The sequence below is a fragment of the Odocoileus virginianus genome, chromosome 32 (assembly GCF_023699985.2).
Source record: "Odocoileus virginianus isolate 20LAN1187 ecotype Illinois chromosome 32, Ovbor_1.2, whole genome shotgun sequence".
NCBI lineage: Eukaryota > Metazoa > Chordata > Mammalia > Artiodactyla > Cervidae > Odocoileus > Odocoileus virginianus.
Window position 1 is genome coordinate 28,764,907 of NC_069705.1, and position 5,064 is coordinate 28,769,970.

Below are 5,064 nucleotides of genomic sequence, written 5' to 3' on the forward strand. Positions count from 1 at the left end.
CGCGGAGCTCAATATCTCTGCTCATTAACTACATGGCCTTGGGCATCTTCGTTCACCTCTACAAACCTGTTTTCTCAGTCAGAAAATAATTATAACCATGCAGCATCCTTGCAGTGTGGTTGGGAAGATTAGAGAGGATACACATAAAGCACACAATTTAGGGGACTTCCCCAGTGGTCCAGTGGTTGAGAATTCACCTTGCAATGCAGGGAAAGAGGGTTAAATGCCTGGTCGAGGAACTAGATCTCACATGCTACAGAGCAACTAAGCCCATGCCCTCTCACTGCTGAGTCCGCCACCACACTAGAGAGCCCATAAGGAAAGATCCCGAGTTCTGCAACTAAGACCCGATGCAGCAAAATAAATAATAATTTTTTAAAAAGGACGCAGCTTGAGGAGAGGCGTTCGAATGCTATTACCGGGTTGGGCAGGTCGGGCTGGGGAGGGGTTTGGGGGTGAGCCCTGGGTCCCCCGCCCGCTGAGGAGATGGATGAGGATGGCCTCCCTCTCATGGGCTCAGGCATAGACCTGGCTAAGGTGCCAGCTGTTCAACAGAAAAGAACGGTGGCATTTCTAAAGCAGTTTGTGGTGCACGCTGTACAGTTCCTCAACCGCTTTTCTACAGTTTGTGAGGAGAAACTAGCAGACCTTTCTCTTCGTATCCAGCAGACAGAAACAACTCTCAATATTTTAGATGCAACGTTATCATCAACCCCGGGCCTAGATGATGTCACATTTGAAGTATCTCCTGTAAATGTCACTAGGATCACAAATGGAACACACTCTGAAGCCGCTTCAGAGCAATCACAGCAGAACCGTTTACAAGACTCTGGACCACAGGAAAGTGAAGTAACACCAGAAAATATCTAAACTGTAGCCAAGGATCCAAGATAGGCCAGATATCTCAAAATGGTTCAAGTGCCTGTTTCAGGAAAACTTGACCTAAATCTTCCATCTGATCAGGCGACCAAAAAGTACAACCCCTCTGGGTGTTCCAGTGATGGCAATAAGAAACAAAATGATATCGGAAGGACTAGACCCAGATGTTCTTGAGAGGCCACACCAGGCTCCAGTGCCTGATGGTGAAGGTGAAAAAAACACAAAAGAAAGTTTAGATAACAAATCTTTTAGTGACTAAGCTCAATTTTCATAACAATTACATATACATGTGTTAGTATACCCTTACATTCTATAAGAGAGCCTGAACTGTAATTAGTTATAACAACATCAAGTGGTTACAGATCTGCCACCAAGCTTCCTCTGTGTTAAAAAAAAATAAAGCATTTATAATAAGCTGGAAAAAAAAAAAAAAAAGGACACAGCTTGCTGCTAAGTCACTTCAGTCGTGTCCGACTCTGTGCGACCCCATAGACGGCAGCCCACCAGGCTCCCCTGTCCCTGGGATTCTCCAGGCAAGAACACTGGAGTGGGTTGCCATTTCCTTCTCCAGTGCGTAAAAGTGAAAAGTGAAAGTGAAGTCACTCAGTCGTGTCCGACTCTTCACGACCCGGTGGACCACAGCCTACCAGGCTCCTGCATCCATGGGATTTTCCAGGCAAGAGTACTGGAGTGGGGTGCCATTGCCTTCTCTGGGACACAGCTTAGGACTCCATAAGCAATCAGTGCTGTCTTACATCAAGGCTCATTTATTTCCTATGGGACCCTCCATGTCTTCCCTCAGATTCCTAGAGCTCACAATAGGTTGGATCACTGCCCTACTGCATATAGGCAAGGTCTGTGCCAGTACTGTGACTTCAAGGTGAAAGTAGCTTTGCAGAAAGCTGGGGGCATGTGAATAATGTCTGGTACTTGCTGAAGTCATTTTCTACTGATGTGAAACTATTTACCACACACTCAGCATCTTACCACACACTCAGCTTCTTATCACATACCAGCATCTTACCACACACCGGCATCTTACCTACACACACCGGCATCTTACCTACGCACACCAGCATCTTACCTACACACACCGGCATCTTACCTATGCACACCAGCATCTTACCTACGCACACCAGCATCTTACCTATGCACACCAGCATCTTACCTACGCACACCAACATCTTACCTACGCACACCAGCATCTTACCTACGCACACCAACTTCCCAGGTGGCCCTGGTGGTAAAGAACCCACCTGGCAATTCAAGAGACATGAGAGATACATGTTTGATCTCCAGGTGAGGCAGATCCCCTGGAGAAGGAAATGGCAACCCATTCCAGTATTCTTGCCTAGGAAATCCCATGGACAGAAGAGCCTGGAGGGCTATAGTCCATAGGATTGCAAGAGTTGGACATGGCTTGGTGACTAAACCAGCACCAGAGCATCTTAAAACAGCCCATGTTTATTCTCACACTGTTTCTGTGGCCTGGAGTCCAGGCACAGTGGAGCGAGGTCCTCAGATCAGGGTCCAACCAGGCCGAAATCAAGATGCTAGTGGGCAATGCCAGCCTCATAAAAGTTATGGGCAGAACTCAGTTCCTTATGTCTGTTTCCTGGCTGAATGTCAGGGGGACACCACCCTCGGACAACTACAAGCCACCCTGAGGTCCCTGCCACGAGAGCCTCTTTACAGGCAGATTGTGACATGCTGTTTCCTTCCAGGCCAGGAGGAAGATATCTCAGCTCAAGTATCCCCTCCTTCCAGAGAAGGCCCAGGCCCCCTTTCAAGGTGTTCACACTTGCTCAGGTGGGGCTCAGCCAGGATCATCTCCCCTTTTGATTAATGCACAGGCAACCAGTTAGAGGCCTTAGTTATTAATGCATCTGCGAGATCCCTTCCCTTCTGCCATGTTACCTAGCCTGACAAGAGTGAAATCCCACCACATTCCAAGGTCTTGCCCACACTCAAAGGGTGAGAATCATACAGCGCGTGGACCCCAGGGGGCACGACTTCTACCCTCTGTGCCTGCTTGGTCATGCCCAGCTCCAAGTCAGGGCCGAGGCTGAGCCCAGAGGTAAATAACACTTGATAGACACCTTGTGAATCAGCTTTGATTCACTTGGAAGTTCACCAGGTGATTTCTCTTCTTGTGAAATTGCTGTATTCCACAGAATCACAGCAAAAAAAAAAAAAAAAAAAAAATTCCAGACACCACACTCAGTAAGAATATTGTCCTTTGGGGAAATATTTTGCCCTGGAGGAAACATCTATACCATCTCAGATACCTTCCATTCTGTTCTGCAGACATCTTGAGGTTGTAATGTACATCCACAGGAATTCAGGTCATGAGATGTACTTTTTAAAATACTCCCAAGCTAAACATTGGGAAACTAATGCTCAGACAGGATTAAATTCACCCGGTCCCCTGCTCTGGGCCTCATGCAGTGATGTCTTAACCAAAATGTCCACAGAGTGGTTGCCTTGGCTGTCGAAGGAAGTGAAGTCGTTCAAGTGAATTCGCTCAGTTGTGTCCGACTCTTTTCAACCCCATGGACCGGGGCCTACCAGGCTCCTCCATCCATGGAATTTTCCAGGCAAGAGTACTGGAGTGGGTTGTCATTTCCTTCCCCAGAGGCTCTTCCCAACCCAGGGATCGAACCCGGGTCTCCCACACTGCAGGCAGGTGCTTTACCGTCTGAGCCACCAATTGAAAAAGATTCCTGCAGGTGGTCTAATGAGTAGGTGAACACCAGAAAATGGAAAAACTACCAGCCAGTGTAGGGTAGGCTGAGGCATTTTCCAAATAAAATTTGATGTCCTGATGACTACCACTATAAAGAATTGAAACCACCTTAGACACCACAAGAGTCCAAGAGATGATAAAAATTATTTTCAAATTGATTGAAATTGAATTAATGGAATTAATGGATATTTCTTTTGCATAAAATCTTTTTCCCCCAAATTTGCAATGAAATAACAATTTTGTATTAATATTAATAGGCTCCATGGGGCAAGCCACATTTTGAAACTAAGTAGCTTGTCGATCTTTCAAGATCTGCTGCTGCTGCTCTAAGTTGTTTCCTAAGTTGTTTCAGTCGTATCCGACTCTGTGCGACCCCATAGACGGCAGCCCACCAGTCTCCGCCGTCCCTGGGATTCTCCAGGCAAGAATACTGGAGTGGGTTGCCATTTCCATCTCCAATGCATGAAAGTGAAAAGTGAAAGTGAAGTCTCCCAGTCGTGTCCAACTGCAGCCTACCAGGCTCCTCTGTCCATGAAATTTTCCAGGCAAGAGTACTGGAGTGGGCTGCCATTGCCTTCTCCTTTCAAGGTCTACTAGGATGGAAATAGCACAAATTGATCCTGCACGTTACCTCCTATCCAGATAACTGAAACTTGATTGGTCTACTGGTCTCTAGTACACCTCCAAATGATTTTTTAAAAAATGTTATTCATTGATTTTTTTCGGCTGTGCTGGGTCTTCACTGCTGCATGCAGGCTTTCTCTGGTTGTGGAGAATGGACTTCTCATTGCAGTGGCTTCTCTTGCTGCTGAGCACAGGCCCTAGGGCACGCGGGCTTCAGTAGTTGCGGCCCATGGGCTCAGTAGTTGCAGCTGCCAGGCTCTAGAGCACAGGCTCAATAGTTACGGCACATGGGCTTAGCTGCTCCACTGCATGTGGGGTCTTCCTGGGTCAGGGGCTGAACCCGTATCTGCTGCACTGGCAGGCAGATTCTTTATCCCTGAGCCACCAGGGAAGCCCCAAATGATTTTTACATCTCTTTCAGGCTAAACTTCTTAAGGACACCTGGAAGTAATAGTTTTCCCTTAAAGAAGGACTCCTTTGTGCTGAAAAACATGTGGATTTGGGTATGAGAAAGACTTCTTGGAGTAAAAAATCCAGACTTTCAAAGTCAAATGAGAAGAGTGGTTCTGGGTCTGTGCAAGGGAAGACCCCAGAGTCTCTCCTAGCTCCAGTGAAGGGAGTATAAATAGCTGAGATGGTGGGGGCATGGACTAGTTTTAGTAAGAAGTGCCAAAGGCTGAGTGTCACACTGAAACCAAACTAGCTTTGGAGGGATCCTCATCAGCGCAGGTGGGAGGGATCCTCATCAGCGCAGGTGGCAGGGACCAGGGCCAGAGCCCAAGGATGTGAAGTAATCAGATTCTCATGCACCACTG

The 5,064-nt window shown here is 47.2% G+C and overlaps 1 pseudogene; it reads left to right on the forward strand.

Annotated features, from left to right (window-relative positions):
• Positions 1-417: 417 nt before the first annotated feature.
• LOC110148263 (WASH complex subunit 3-like) lies at positions 418-1,138 on the forward strand (annotated as a pseudogene).
• The last annotated feature ends 3,926 nt before the right edge of the window (positions 1,139-5,064 follow it).